Genomic DNA, 16,398 nt, shown 5'->3' with positions numbered 1-16,398 from the left:
ATAGATGAGACCGGCCCCAGTAAAAAAAAAGTCCCTTATAAGCTGAGGGGGGGACAAAATGCTATTTAAATAGTTTAATGCCATTCCCAACGCGTGGCCTCGTCCAATCAGATGTGAGGAGAGAATGGTCGAGTTTATCATCTGGAGGGGAGAGAGAGAGAGAGAGAGAAAGAGAGAGAAAATGAGTGTGCAAAGTATTGCCTCTGTTGCACGAAAACGACCACTAGGAGTCGACATAACACAGTAGCCCGAGGATGAAATGCAGAGGACTCGCTGACTCAGCACTTCACATCTCAAAGTTGTGATTTTCACCGTAAAAGGCGCACAGAGTCATCCATTCATCCGACAAATATAACATCAAACAAGATGGTGGCAGCGCAAGGCAAAAATATCTTACTCACAGACTAATGTGTATTATATTTAGTCCCTGAATTCTTATTAACTAATTGCAAATTTTCTTTCAGCTTCCTTTCATTACTTTTCCTCTATTGTGCTGCTTCCAGATGTGTTTTTTTCTTCGTATTTAAGCATTTAACCAATCACATTTCAGCCATCATTTGTTAACAGGGTCAGAAATCAGAAAATAAGTGCCGATGTCAGAGTTTTTGCAAACTATAATTAGCTAGTCACATGATTGGCTAGTCACTCGCCAATCATAGTAGCACTATTATAATAATAATACAAGGCCCTCAAGGTTACTTTACAGTTGCAAGTTAGCTAACTAATTAGCTAGACAGATAGCTAATAGAAAGCAAATAGATATCTAATAGATAGCAAATAGATAGCCAGCTAGGCAGCTAGCTAATAGATAGCAAATATATTGCCAGCCAGGTAGCCAGCTAATAGATAGAAAATTGATAGCAAATAGATAGCTAGCTAATTAGCTAGACAGATAGCTAATAGAAAGCAAATAGATAGCTAATAGATAGCAAATAGCTAGCAAACAATAATAATAATAATAATAATAATAATAATAATAATAAACATTCATGTCAGCACTGAGAGCTACGCTAAAAGCTAACTTACAAATTTTAAAGGATTATTGCACTAAAAATTCACTGATGACACTGCTGAAAAAAATGTTAAAATTTGAGACTGTTGACTACAGATAAGGCGTTTCAGATAAGGAGATGATATCAACTATGATGTAAAGAAAAAAAAAAAATAAACTACTTGTTAAAGCGGACATTTTATTGACCCGAGAGAATAAAACCCGTAAAATGGATGCCGGCTTTTGTAGCAATAAGATCTATCTTGTGCTAAATCATTCACAACATACACACACGGCAGGCATTTAACCCCGACCCCCCCCCTGTTTTTTAGTCCCCCGTGAAAATAATTTATGAACATATTTCAAAAAAAGCGTCAATCCTTTTATAGCTTTGCACACATTCCACGGATAAACCAACACAAACTGCGGCGACCTGGGCTCAGGCGGCAATAAACAGTTGTCAGCTGACCTTATTTGGAGATATCCAAAGGTCATCTGCAACGTACGCATTCCCCGCATACCTCCGCAGCATATATAAATATTCCGAGAGCCTTCTTCCTTATACCTCAGTGTGTTTACATACCCAAAAGCTGGATCATAATCACTCATATGGCCTATAAGGTCTCGCAATGCAAAGCCTCCTCTGTATGCTTTTTAGGAAAATATTAGCTTTGTCCAGGGCCTCATTGTAAAACAACCCATACTCCTCTAAAAGAAAACCATTTTCTGATGACCTCACCATTGTCCCGTGGCATAAACAACGCAGCTCAGAAGACGTCTGGTGACCCCGTCAAGGTCACGTTGGGACGTTTTGGGACCTTTCAAGAAGTGTTTAGCGCATGAGTGAGCAACTGACGCCTCAATAGAGCTTCCAACCATCTGCTCAATGGAAGCGGCTCATTGTAAAACGTGGAATGTCATGGTCACTGACGCTGTTCCCTTTGCCGATCATCGTATACTTGAACTCGGGGGTGTACATATAAAGCGCACAAGAAATTAATGAATAACTAGTTTTCAAATTTAAAGTAAAAAAAAAAAGACTGTTATTGTGGTTTACATGGGACAATTTGAAATTTAGGTTCGCACTTTAGCAAGCATCATGTAATTTGACGTGCTTGATTTGCTTTCACGGGCCGAATCAAATGATGTGGCGGGCCAGATTTGGCCCCCGGGCCTTGACTTTGACACCTTTGATGTAACGGATTAGCCAGCTAGCTGAATAGAAAGAGCTAGCTCAGTCGCTAGCTAGCTCGATAGATGAGCATGGAATTTCACAAGTTTGATTTGCTTTCGTGGGCTGAAAAAAATGATGCGGCGGTCCAGTTTGGGCCCCTTGGCCTTGATTTTGACACCTGTGATGTAAGGGATTAGCCAGCTATCTGAATAGAAAAAACTAGCTCAGTCGCTAGCTAGGTCGATCGTTCGCTAGCTCGATAGATGAGCATGGAATTTCACAAGTTTGATTTGCTTTCGTGGGCCGAAAAAAATGATGCGGCGGGCCCCTGGGCCTTGATTTTGACACCTGTGATGTAAGGGATTAGCCAGCTAGCTGAATAGAAAAAACTAGCTCAGTCGCTAGCTAGCTTGATCGTTCGCTAACTCGATAGATGAGCATGGAATTTCACAAGTTTGATTTGCTTTCGTGGGCCGAAAAAAATGATGCGGCGGTCCAGATTGGGCCCCTTGGCCTTGATTTTGACACCTGTGATGTAAGGGATTAGCCAGCGAGCTGAATAGAAAAAACTAGCTCAGTCGCTAGCTAGCTCGATCGCTAACACGATAGATGAGCATGGAATTTCACAAGTTTGATTTGCTTACGCAGGCCGAATCAAATGATGTGGCGGGCCAGATTTGGCCCCCGGGACTTGAGTTTGACACCTGTGCTTTAACTGGTCACCGGTCAATTGCAATTCAAATACTGAGAATCCACCAGTCACAGAGACACTTTGGATTGGCGTTTTGATTTCAAACGCTCCCATTTTGCTCTTCTACGGTCAATCCGAAAACGAAATAAACATTTCAAAATGGTTCCATTTTCCCCCATCTGTGATTTTTCAATTGGCACCGAAAGTCAACATCACATTGGTGGATTTAAAAGATTAGAAAGGGGGTCTGAGGTCTTCATAACAAACCTTTTTGAAAAGCGTATTTACCGCTTTTGGGGCGTTTAGGATTTAACAATGAGAATTGGCATCATGATCAAATGCTAAACAAACCGCACGCAAAAGAAAAATATCATAATCTGCTTAGCTCTGAGGCTTTGTTTCACTAAGAATAGCTCAGACTGGATGGGGATCCATTCTATCCATTTTCTGCTACGTTTGTCCTCATTTGGGTCGCGGGGATCGCGTATCACCATCAGGGAAAACTGCCAGTTACTCTTGTGTCTGTCTCATTCTTTTGGTTATCAGCGTGGTGAAAACTCTGCATTGCCAAGCAGGACACTAGATGGGCAACGCTTGAGGGGACCTGTTTCGGGGTTATGACCACAAACTAAAGACATGGGCCCAAAGTGAAGGCCTTCCGTGTTGATATGCACACAGTCGGCTATTGTGTTGCGGTTGAGGAGGACCCAAATGCCGTATAAACTTTGTCATAACCGCTGTCAAACAAACAAAAAGTTGCCCATACATCCTGCAGCAATTACACCTTCGCATAGACGCTTCGGAATCGATTTCACGCAACACTGATTTGTCATAAGAAGAAGGGCGTCTTTGTTGTTGCCATGGCGACGCCGGATCATCTATCACTCTGTTTTTTTGTATTTCATTAGGCTTGCGAGTTCACCAAAGCTCATTTATTTATTTATTTGTGCATTTATTTATTTATTTGGTTATTTGTGCAATTTGTATTTATTTATTTATTTATTAATTTATTGTTTTAAATTTATTTATTTATTTATTTACTTATTCATTTGTGTGCTTATTTATTTCTGTATTTATTTATGTATTTGGTTATTTGTGCATTTCTGTATTTATGTCTGTATTTATTTATATATATAGTATTTATTTATGTATACAGTAAAGTGTCGTTATATCGATATCCAAGGGAGTCCGAAAAAATATCGATATAACCGGGACTATCGATATATCCGACCCTGTTTGCATGTAATTTTCTCCGTGCGTGCATAGAAATAGTATCGATATAACCGGGACTATCGATATATCCGATATCGATATAACGAGACTTTACTGTATATTTATTTATGTATATCATTATTTATGTATTTATGTATTTATTTATGTATTTATTTGTGTATGTATTTATTTCTGTATTTCTTTATTTATTAGACTTTTGTTTAGATTTATTTATGTGTGCATTTATTCATCGATATATTTATTTATGTATATAATTATTTATGTATTTATGTATTTATTTATGTATTTATTTGTGTATGTATTTATGTATTTATTTCTGTATTTCTTTATTTATTAGACTTTTGTTTAGATTTATTTATGTGTGAATTTATTCATCTATATATTTATTTATGTATATAATTATTTATGTATTTATGTATTTATTTATGTATTTATTTGTGTATGTATTTATGTATTTATTTCTGTATTTCTTTATTTATTAGACTTTTGTTTAGATTTATTTATGTGTGCATTTATTCATCTATATATTTATTTATGTATTTATGTATTTATTTATGTATTTATTTGGGTATGTATTAATGTATTTATTTCTGTATTTCTTTATTTATTAGACTTGTTTAGATTTATTTATGTGTGCATTTATTCATCTATATATTTATTTATGTATATAATTATTTATGTATTTATGTATTTATTTATGTATTTATTTGTGTATGTATTTATGTGTTTATTTCTGTATTTCTTTATTTATTAGACTTTTGTTTAGATTTATTTATGTGTGCATTTATTCATCTATATATTTATTTATGTATATAATTATTTATGTATTTATGTATTTATTTATGTATTTATTTGTGTATGTATTTATGTATTTATTTCTGTATTTCTTTATTTATTAGACTTGTTTAGATTTATTTATGTGTGCATTTATTCATCTATATATTTATTTATGTATATAATTATTTATGTATTTATGTATTTATGTATTTATTTATGTATTTATTTGTGTATGTATTTATGTATTTATTTCTGTATTTCTTTATTTATTAGACTTTTGTTTAGATTTATTTATGTGTGCATTTATTCATCTATATATTTATTTATGTATATAATTATTTATGTATTTATGTATTTATTTATGTATTTATTTGTGTATGTATTTATGTATTTATTTCTGTATTTCTTTATTTATTAGACTTGTTTAGATTTATTTATGTGTACATTTATTCATCTATATATTTTTCTTTCTTTCTTTCTTTCTTTATTTGTGCGCGTGATCGTTCCAAGTATTGTTTCATTTCCCTGCAAAAATACAAACAAAGTAATTTTTAGAGTCTGCATGCATGTTTTTGGAATGTGAGAGGAAGCCATTTTGAAATAAACATGAAAAAAAAAAGTGTTTTGTTACTCCCCAGGTGACCGGCTAATTCTATTCAAGCGTTGTTTTTAATTTTCCTTCAGCAAACTGACCTGAATAATTTCTTTGATCGCCGGCGGTTCTTTTCCGTGCTTTTTAATGTGGTTAAAAGCGACGAGGAAATGAGATTGGATGGGAAAAAAAAATTGCACCGAAAGAAGCTGGCGTAAATATCTGAGGAGAGTCGAATGTCCCTGACATGAGAAAAGGGATGACGTGTTTGGAAGGAGCGGTGCCTGTAATGTTGCCTCGTAATCGCTCTTCGCGCTCCTTTTTAATCTGTCTCGTGGTCGTGTTTTTCCGTGGAGATGTCAAAATAAACAAAGCGCAATCTTCTTCCTCAAGGAGAAAGTGCGCCATTAAACGAGCGATGTCCGGAATCGTTTGTGTGGGTCAACGGCGGCTTTTCGGTTCTCCACAATGTCCACTTTTTGCCGTCGACTCAGTTCAAAGCTCGTCTTGGAAAGCAATTCGCGATCCGGAAGGAAGGAGAATAATTCGCAAAGCTGTGTCACATGCGGCGGTAGCAGGTCTCGCTGGTTCTTTCACAAGCTGCTTTGCGGCAGGAAGACTACGAAGGAAACAGCCTCTTGTTATCAGACTATGTGGTCCGTTCTGGGGTTGGCATGGCAACGGGAGAACAACCTCATTTCAGGGTACGGACTTTCATGAGATGTTCAAGAGCTCAATTTGGACGCGATGTGGTTTGACTGTTTTGGAAATACAGTGATACATTGGCTTACGAATTTAATTGTTTCCCAGAAAGTGTGTGTAAGGCGAAAAGTGTGTATTCCAAACATTAATTTCCCACAGGACACCATTAAAATGAGAATAATCCGTTCCAGGGTCCCCCATAAAACATAATTTTCAACTAAATAAGCCTTCAAACTACACACAATATACCTTATTTTATGTATAATAAATGTGCAATGGTATTGTAATTAAAGAAATAAACTGTACAGTATAATAAAGTCATTTTATTTACCTTTGTGATGGTCGTTGATGGCTTAATGGAATGGAGTAGCCATCTGGAGGAATGATTCCTTGTAAGCTTTGGCAGCTTTATCATCAGAAATGGCTGCCTCACTATGACGAAAGACACTATGAATCCCAGTACGACGCTTAAAAATCTCGAACCATCCGTGGCGAGCCTTGAAATCATGAATGGATGACGAACTTCCAGGTTGCCTTTTGACGATATCCGAGTGAAGTTGCTGTGCTTTCTCTGCGATAATTTTACCTACTTCCTCATCAATTGTGTTCTGTTTAGCTGGGTTGATAGCTTTATGCATCATTCATTGTGGCAGCTCTGTGTGTATCCCGAAAAATAGTTGGTGTGCCAAGATTATATTCCCGTTCGTAAGGCGAAAAGTTTGTTAGCTATAGCCGTCGTAAGCCGAGGTATCACTGTATTTGAAAATGTATTTGCCGTTTTACTGTCATTTTTCCTTACTGGTATTTCCAAAGTGTTGGGGATGATTAGCGCTCCCTGAGGAGCCCCAATCTATCTGGACGTCTCTAATCAATCTTGAAAAGTACAAGTCCTTCCGCAGCGATTTGCTATGATCTTCGAACGTACCGCTAATAATAGTGGATGAGCCCACTTTTCGAGCGCCGTTTGCGTTTAAAAATAAATACCACAAATACAGCATTGGCTCATCGCTCCGGAGAACCACAATATTACGTGTAAACGTATCAATTTCTGGGTAAAATATAATATTTTTCATTTTGACGTTGCGTGAGATGTATAATTTGATATTCTGGTGGTCATTCCGAGATTTCCAGGAAAGGACTTTTTTTTGGGGGTGCATAGTTGTGAGGATTTTGATTCTTCGACTCTTTGCTTACTCGCTATTGATTCCTCTTTCCGTCAGTCTTTGTGAAACTATTATTGTTTATGTGTTTATTTTCTCGGTAGATCAAAGTGGCAGGCGGCACCCAGTCAGAGGAAACATTGTTAATGGGCCCGATACCGTGCCATCGGACAATTTGCAGTGTGTTCTCAATAACAGGAAGTGAGGAGAAATGAGTTCTCCCATAATGACCCCACGCTTGTTTTGCCTTCACCCCCCCCATATCACATTCTCTGGGGGGGTCACGCTCACAACAAAAAGGCGGAATGCTCGATCTTGATTTCATATCGGAAGTGGGGTTGGGGGGGGGGGGGGCTTCCACAGGAAAACGATTTGAATCAACTCTCCGTATTTGATCTAAAGGGGACGCGAAGGGAAAAATGGCTGACATGAGTGAGTTGGATTGGATTGGATTAGCCTTTTTTCAGTCTTGCGGTGGAGAAATTTACATTTCACAGCAGCAAAGTGATGAAAGGAAGAAGAAAGGAAAGGAAGAAGTCGAAAAACAAAACACAGGAGCTGATGTCAAGACAGCTACTCTCGCGACGCCATCTTGAAGTCAAAAGAACAAAAATAACAAAATAATATGACAACAAAAAGACAGTCATTGAACCTAAAAATACTTTCTGCACTCTTTGTTGCATGAAGCATCCTTTTCACCAGTGGATCAGGGACATCATGGTGGAATGTGCACGTATGCTACGAGCTAAATGTTGAAAGCAAACACGAACTTGTAGCATCCATAGACGAAAACAGACTGTCTCAAATCTCCTGTCCCACGTAAATCCGCTTCAATTCCAAGCCGCGACAGTTCCACATATGACCTTTCCGCTGAACAAAGCGGTGGCTGTGAAAACACTGCCCATTACAGGCGCAAGAAAAAAAAAGCACAATCACCCCCAGAGCTGTCCAGCGAAGACAGGCAAATGACACTGACATCCCTCCCAAATCAAAAACTGTGCTGACATGTTTGTACTGCCGAAAAGGGGCAAGCGCTCGCCACTTGCTGACGGCTGCCGAATCAGGCGCCATCTTGCATTTGAGTCCAGAGGTGGTGCAAGTTTGATTGTGGCGGGCTTTTTGATCCCATTTTTTGAGTTTGATGCAAGAATACAGTTTACCTTTGATTCAACTTGAATATCTTCATCAAGGGTGGAGCGTTTGGTGATATGTGAAAGCTTTGCTTTTCACACGCCTGCAAGGTGCCACCGTTCTCCTTTGAATTCATTCACGCCCGCGTGGGTCATTAAAGCGCTTAGCGGGCCGACCCCCCCCGGGGAGGAGAATTGGGCCCGTTTGTAAAAAGAGAATTTGAAAAGGGTGGTGAGAAAACCCAGCAGACGCACAAAGTATGAGAACGGTGAATAGCGATTATCGCCATGTTGGATGTTGTAATTACGCACGGCGGTGACTTGAGGACGCGATTTTTAATAATAATACATTTCACTTATAAGAGCCTCTCAAGGTCACTTTACAGTAACGGGGTAAATTTTTTTGTGGGTGAGCAGCGGCAGCCACACGCGCCACCGTTCACTCAACCTGGAAGTAACTCAAATAGATAGAAAGCTAGCTAGCTAGCTAATAGAGAGCTCCCCCTCGAGCTAGACCGCTGATAGATAAGATAGATAGCCAGCCAAATAGATCGCTAATAGATAACTAACAGATAGCAAACTGCGAGACTAATAAAGGCAAATCCAATCCAATCCAAATAGATAGCTAGGTAGCTAGGTAGTTTGATAGCTAGCTCGACTGTCATGAGGAAAAAAAAAGTCACTTTATTTTACAGAAAAAGATAAAAGGGGACCAAGCCGCGTCCTGTCAATCAACTTTTTGGCTGTTCATAGCGTCGTGAACAGAACAAAAAAATAATCACACAGGCGGCCATTTTACACAAAACGCAGCATTTAGAGCACTGTTGCGTAAGAGGCTAGAATCCATCAATGCAGGGGGTCTTTGTTATCAATTGACAAAGCCGCACCGATGCCCAATCCAAAACCCCACAACGCTATTTGTCGAAGGTGCGCTAGCCCCCGTGTTCTTCGGGGACGTTGATAGCAAGATTACAGTCGATGAGAGCTGCTTTTATGGTTGATGTCCTCCGAGGTAGCCAAAGAACATGGCTGGGTCCCTTTCAATGGAGCAAAGAGGCTCATTGTCCCCCCCTCCACCCGTTACACCCCCTCCCTCCGTAATCCAGCAACCAGATTAAATCATGAACCGTAAGAGAAAACCATTTTTTTTTTTGCATTCTCCGCATCCCCCGACGGCATTCTTACTTGACTAAATAGCGCTATTTGGTTTCATTTTCATTCCATTTTGTCGCTCGGGGCTTCCGATATTTTGCCGCCGCTCATCTGAAATGCATCGCGTGTAATGAACGTAACGGACAAAAAGGGACATGGAAAATGAATGAAATAAAAATGGTAATGGCGTTATGTGTGGTCGCTGGGGACATTTGAGCTTTACCCGAGCCACCCACGTTGCGTTTCTAATCGCCCCCCCCCCCCCCCCCCTTACTAAAAAATGTAGAAGTTATATTAGGGAAGACACATTGACTTCATTTTCTTTTGTTTGTGTCCTTTGTTCACCTTTTCGGTCATACTAATCAGCAGAATAATAATAATAACAACAACAACAATAACAGTACTACTACTACTACTACTACTAATAATAATAAATACTCATTAATAAAAAATTATGGATGATAAATGATAAACGATAAACAAAAAAAAAAAACAAACAATAAAACAATAAAACAATAAAACAATAAACAATAAACAATAAAGAATAAACAATAAACAAAAAAAACAAAAAAAACAAAAAACAATAAACAATAATTAATAATAATAATTAAAAATAATAAACAGTAATTAATAATAAATGATGGATGATAAACACTAAACAATAAACAAAAAACAAACAAAAAAAACAATAAACAATAAACAAAAATAACACAATAAACAAAAACAAAAAAGCAATAATTAATAATAATAAATAAAAATAATAAACAGTAATTAATAATAAATGATGGACGATAAACGATAAATCATAAATGATAAACGAAAAACAAAAAAACAATAAACAATAATTAATAATAATAATAAATACAAATAACAAACAGTAATTAATAATAAATGATGGATGATAAATGATAAATCATAAATGATAAACGAAAAACAAAAAAATAATAAACAGTAATTAATAATAAATGATGGACGATAAACGATAAATCATAAATGATAAATGATAAATGAAAAACAAAAAAACAATAAACAATAATTAATAATAACAAATAAAAATAATAAACAGTAATTAATAATAAATGATGGATGATAAATCATAAATGATAAACGAAAAACAAAAAAATAATAAACAGTAATTAATAATAAATGATGGACTATAAACGATAAATCATAAATGATAAACGAAAAACAAAAAAACTATAAACAATAATTAATAATAATAAATAAAAATAATAAACAGTAATTAATAATAAATGATGGACGATAAATGATAAATCATAAATGATAAACGAAAAACAAAAAAACAATAATAATAATAATAATAATAATAATAATAGTAATTAATAATACATGATAAACAATAAACAATACACCAAGAAACAATAAATAATAAATAATAATAAAATTTTATCAAGTAATTCGCTAAACATTCGACAAGCGTTTTTATGGGACTTTTTGTTTATGCCTTAAGACTTTTAACCACCGTCAACACAAGAGCATTTTTTCCACAAACCGGATTTGCATGCGCAGAATCCAAAGATCAAGTCAAAGTCAAAGACAAAGATAGCATCTCGCTGCCATTTTCTCAAACGAAAGCTGAGAAAACACATTAAGCTAATGATGCACAATATCAACTCGGAACATCCTGTTATTTCAAGACAACTCCATGACTGAAGAGATAAACAAAGCCCCAAAAGTTGACATTCTTTTTGTCGTGTTTTTTTTTTTTTGTTGTACACTCGCCGTTTTCACGGACTGTGATCGTCTCATTATATCCAAATTTGATCTTAAATTTAGTGTCCTTATCTATTTTTCTCCGTTTGGATAATGACATTTTGGCTAATGAGGGTGTTGAAAAAGCATCACTCTGCCCCGAGTGGACAATCCTTGAATTACACCTCATTAAAAAAATAATTCCATGTCGTTCATGCATTTTTTTTTTCACTTTTAAATTATCCAGCGGGCCTGATCAAACTTCCTTGGGGGCCGGTTCCGGCCCGCGCGGCGTATGTTTGACACCACTGCTCTACGTATTCCATACGCTCGTGCCGAACGGTTTACAATCCACCCCTAGTCTCAAATTCGGCTGGCAAGAAGCACGAGTTCCAGGGATTATCCCAGATCAACGTTAAACGCGGAAAAGGACGTATACAAGTTTTAAAATGGCGCTATACACAAATACAAGTAGCATGACACACGCAAATGCGGGATTAGGATTTCCGCTCAGAACCGCAGGTGAAATGGTTGTTACGTAATCGTCAGTGTTTGGGAGATTACATAATAACAAGTGAGCCGGGATTTGAAGGACACGCCGCCTCTGAGATGAACCAGATGGCGGTGCAGCGAGTCAGGCTACACACTGGATTCATTGAGCTCGAAGGAGGTCCGGCGTATCATGTCCACGGGGACTTTGTTTGTGCGCCGGTGTGGTTTGAGATTCAACGGAGACCATTTAAAAAAAAAAATCTGAGTCAAAATAAAAAAAATGCTAGCTGGATATTGAATTGGATTGTCTTGGATGCTAATCCGAGCCTTTATGAGTGTCACAATGGAAAAAAATGACATTTCACAGCAGCAAAGTGATGAAAGGAAGAGGAAAGGAAAGGAAGAAGTAGAAAACCAAAATACAGCAGCTGCTGTAAAGACAGCCAATCTCGCGGCGCCATCTTGAATTCAAAAACAAAATAACGTGACATAACTCAAAGGACACAGACAATCCAATCTGAAGCACTTTCTGCACCCTCTTTGTTGAATGAAACAGTACTAGATGAAAGAAGAGATGATGAAAGCCTCCTTTTCACCAGTGGATCAGAGACGTCATGATGGAATGTGCACATCTGCTACAAACCAAATGTTAAAAGCAAACACGAAGCTGTAGCATCAATTGATGAAAAGAGATTTTCTCACATCTCACATAAATCCGCTTCAATTCCAAGCCGCGACAGATATCGTTTTTGCTACTCTGGAATGGAATTTTTTTGGGGGGGAACGCATTCATACCACAATATTTTCAGTCCTACTTATTGAAACACTGCGTTCAATTTAAAACCACGGTCGAGAAAACACAGAAGCAAATGAAAAATTCAACAAATCGGATTACGCAGCTTACTTCCAACCATCCAGTTTCCATTTTTCAAAATGAAATTACATTCTGGAATATTTCTTCCCTCCACCCTTTAGCCTCGCTTTTAAATCCGACATCAATGATACGCCAAGCTTCCTGAAATTCCGCCATCTTTTTTTTATTTTACGCGCTATAGCTCCCGTAAAGCCCAAAGCTTGGAGATGAGCTGACATGAAAAGGTGACTTTTCCCTCCTATGGAGAAAATGAAGCTTTGGGTTTGGGGGCCAATGGGGAGCAGATGCTGACGGGAATATCATATATTCAACAATGTGAACGGGAAAAAAAATGGCTACCTCTCATGCATCACGGCAGCCATTTTTTAGCTAATTCAAAGTGGCCGCTTTTCAGTTTGTGACCAACAGGTGGCAATGTAACGCCCCGCCTGCAGCTGAACAGGTGTTGGTCAGTTTTAATCCGTGTCGTGTCTTACTCATGGTTTTGTTTGCTACTTTGGACCTTTTTGTTCTTTTGAGTTTGTTGTTAGAGATTTTCTTCCTGCTGACTTTATTTAATACAATTTGTCAAATACACTGTGCTCCTCGCTCCTGCCTACTTTTTGGGGGGCCCATCACCTCCACCACCTTCCAAATCGTGATAAAAGCGGAAATAAATAATAATAATAATAATAATAATAATAATAATAATAATACAATTCAGTTATAAGCGCCTTTCAAAACTCTCAAGGTCACTTTACAGTCGCAGAATCAGTTTTTTTTTTCCTGTGGGTGAGCAGCGGCAGGCACACGCGCCAGCGTTCACTCAACCCGGAAGTCACTCATATAGCTAGCTAGCTATCCAACAGATAGCTAATAGTGAGCCAGCTAGATAGGTAGCCAGCCAGCTGGATAGCTATATAGCTAATAGATAGCTAGCTAGATAGCCGGTCAGGGAGCTAGATAGCAAATAGCTAGCTAGTTAGATAGCTAGCTAGATAGCTCATAATACAGTGCCAGGGTTGTTGTTATTTTCACTCACTATATAGATAGAATAGATAGATATTAGCTAACAAATAGTTAACTATTAGCTAGCGAATAGATAGCTATAGCTAAATTAGTCTGTCATTTAGGCTTCATTACTAGTTTTTACCACCACCCCCCCAAAAAAAAACATGGCTCCGATCATAATTTCGAAGAACTAACGTCTCTCGAATCATCAATGTTATTTTTCCATCTTCAGAAGCGTATTTTTTTTCCCCACTCCAGTATCTAATCTTACCAAATTGGCGACATTTGACACAGAGAACGCGTCAAACGATTTTTGGCTCAATTGTATAACACTGATTAATTGGCAATCAGCGGCATTTTGTGGCGTGATTAGTCAGATCTACACGGCTGAAAAACGGCCTGTTTTTCATTTATCATGACCACAAAAAAAAACGACTCACCGACGTCCGCGTTAGTCCGCGGTGTCGGCCGGTGGATCGGATCCACGGACAATAAAAGTTTTCCCCGAAAATGCGTCTAATAGTTCTATCGTCATGTCACACTGATTGAGGCCACGTCAATCGAGGATTCTGGGAAGTAAAAAAGCCATTTTGTCTTTCATCTGAGAAAAAAAATATGCTTGACAACTTGATTTTTGAGGGAGTTTTGAAAGCATGCCGAGCGAATGTGGGACGTTGATTGACAGAAGTGGATTCGAAAGCCGAGTAATGGAAATTAATTGTAGAATGTGGTTTAATATTTTTAACTGTTGTTATAGTGCTATAAAAATCAATATGTATTGTATTGTATTGTATTGTATTGTATTTTGGACATCTGCCCCATATCAAGCTCAGATACCCATATAATTTAGGAATTAACTTTTTTTCCTGATGATAGAAGATAGTCTAAAGCACAGGTGTCAAAGTCAAGGCCCGGGGGCTAAATCTGGCCCACCACATCATTTGATTCGGCCCACGAAAGCAAATCAAACTTGTGAAATTCCATGCTCATCTATCGAGCTAGCGAGCGATCGAACTAGCTAGCAACTGAGCTAGCTTTTTCTATTCAGATAGCTGGCTAATCCCTTACATCACAGGTGTCAAAGTCAAGGCCCGGGGGCCAAATCTGGCCCACCACATTATATTATTCGGCCCGCCGAAGCAAATCAAGCATGTCAAGTGTCATGTTGCTTGCTAAAGTCCGAACCATAATTTAAAATTGTAAACCACAATAACAGTCATTATTTCAGAGTTCAGATTGAAAAAGTAGTTACTGTATTTTCCAATCTATAAGGTGCACCGGAGTATATTATTACAATTATCATTACAATGATTATCACGATGATAATTACGATAATGATTACGATGATGATTATTACGATGATGATTATTATTATGATTATTATGTGGCCCACGGTCGAAGGTTTCTTTCGCTGCATTGAATGTTTATGCAGTCCGAAAACTCAATATTCTGTGGGTCCGAAAATTTGAGTGACAATGACAAAAACCCTGGCACTGGAGTGGACATATTTTTACACACATGGTCTGGCAGGTCTTACTGCATTCCAAATAGCAAATCTCTCATTCAGGCTGATGAGTGACGAGAATGTGTAATAACTCCAAAGACATGACGGCCCCCCCAAAATCGAATGCTGATCAATGGCGTGTCGGTGTGTGTGTGTGTGTGTGTGTGTGTGTGTGTGTGTGTGTGTGTGTGTGTGTGTGTGTGTGTGTGTGTGTGTGTGTGTGTGTGTCCTAAATTCACATTCCTCATTCCAAAACGAGACGACGAGGAGTGTGGAAGGCAGCAGCCTCGGATTGCTGCCAGATAGAACAAAAGTCCTGTTGTGTCTCCGTTTGGCTTTGTCTTCCGTGGCTTTCGTGAGAACATATTCTGATTAATCAACATGTTTTTTTTTAAACTCATTTATCGTCATTCACGAATTTATTCAGGAATTGAAAATATGACGTAGAACGTCATTTCTGAATGTGTTCTTTTTTTTGGTACTTGTTTGGGTCCGATAAAGCGCTGGCATGGCCTCTGGCAATGTTTGTTATTTTCCACAAGGGGTCAGCATTTCCCTTTTTTTCCATGTGACTGTTGTTAAAGCGCTATATAAACCAATATGTCTGTATTGTAATGTATTTTGGACAGCCGCCCTCATTTCAAACTCATATAACTCCATAACCATATCATTTAGGAATTAACTCTTCAACAGCTTCAGTTGTTAAAGCGCTATATAAATCAATATGTATTGCATTTAATTTTGTACAGCCGCCCCATTTCAAACTCATATAACTCCAGAACCATATCATTTAGGAATTAACTCTTCAACGGCTTCAGCTGTTAATGTTAAGCAGATTCCTTACTTACAGACAGTGTATTGTCGGTGTTCAAATACCTGACATGTTTCGGCGACTACTTCCGCCTTCGTCAGAGTGTCACGGATGTTGCTGCTTAACATTAGTTATCAAGTAGACAGGATGAATTTAGTACAACGGCTTCAGCTGTTGTTAAAGCGCTATATGAATCAGTATGTATGTATTGCATTGTATTTGACAGCCACCCTCATTTCAAGCTCATATAACTCCAAACCCACATAAAATTTGAGTTTTGGTTTTCCATGCTGTGGTGCCAATAAAGCTCTGGCCAGACCTCTGGTAGTGTTTTTTTTTTGCATTCGACAAGGGGGGAAATTTTCCCTTTTTTCCATGTTAGTGCTTTGTTCCAGCTTCGGCTGTTGTTATA

At 37.9% G+C, this 16,398-nt stretch overlaps 1 protein-coding gene across 1 annotated transcript in view; it reads right to left on the bottom strand.

Moving 5' to 3' along the window:
* Positions 1-113: 113 nt before the first annotated feature.
* LOC148883587 (uncharacterized) overlaps positions 114-16,398 on the bottom strand; it is a 32,497-nt gene continuing 16,212 nt past the window's right edge. Inside the window, exon 5 of the mRNA XM_089022180.1 lies at positions 114-141. The gene's annotated coding sequence lies outside the window, so the exon portion shown is untranslated. The remainder of the gene's footprint in view (positions 142-16,398) is intronic.

The sequence above is a fragment of the Hippocampus bargibanti genome, linkage group LG19 (genome assembly GCF_051943395.1).
Source record: "Hippocampus bargibanti isolate YZ-2025 linkage group LG19, ASM5194339v1, whole genome shotgun sequence".
In the NCBI taxonomy this organism is placed as follows: domain Eukaryota; kingdom Metazoa; phylum Chordata; class Actinopteri; order Syngnathiformes; family Syngnathidae; genus Hippocampus; species Hippocampus bargibanti.
The sequence above is the reverse complement of the archived record's forward strand: the minus strand, read 5'-3'. Positions and strand labels throughout refer to the sequence as shown.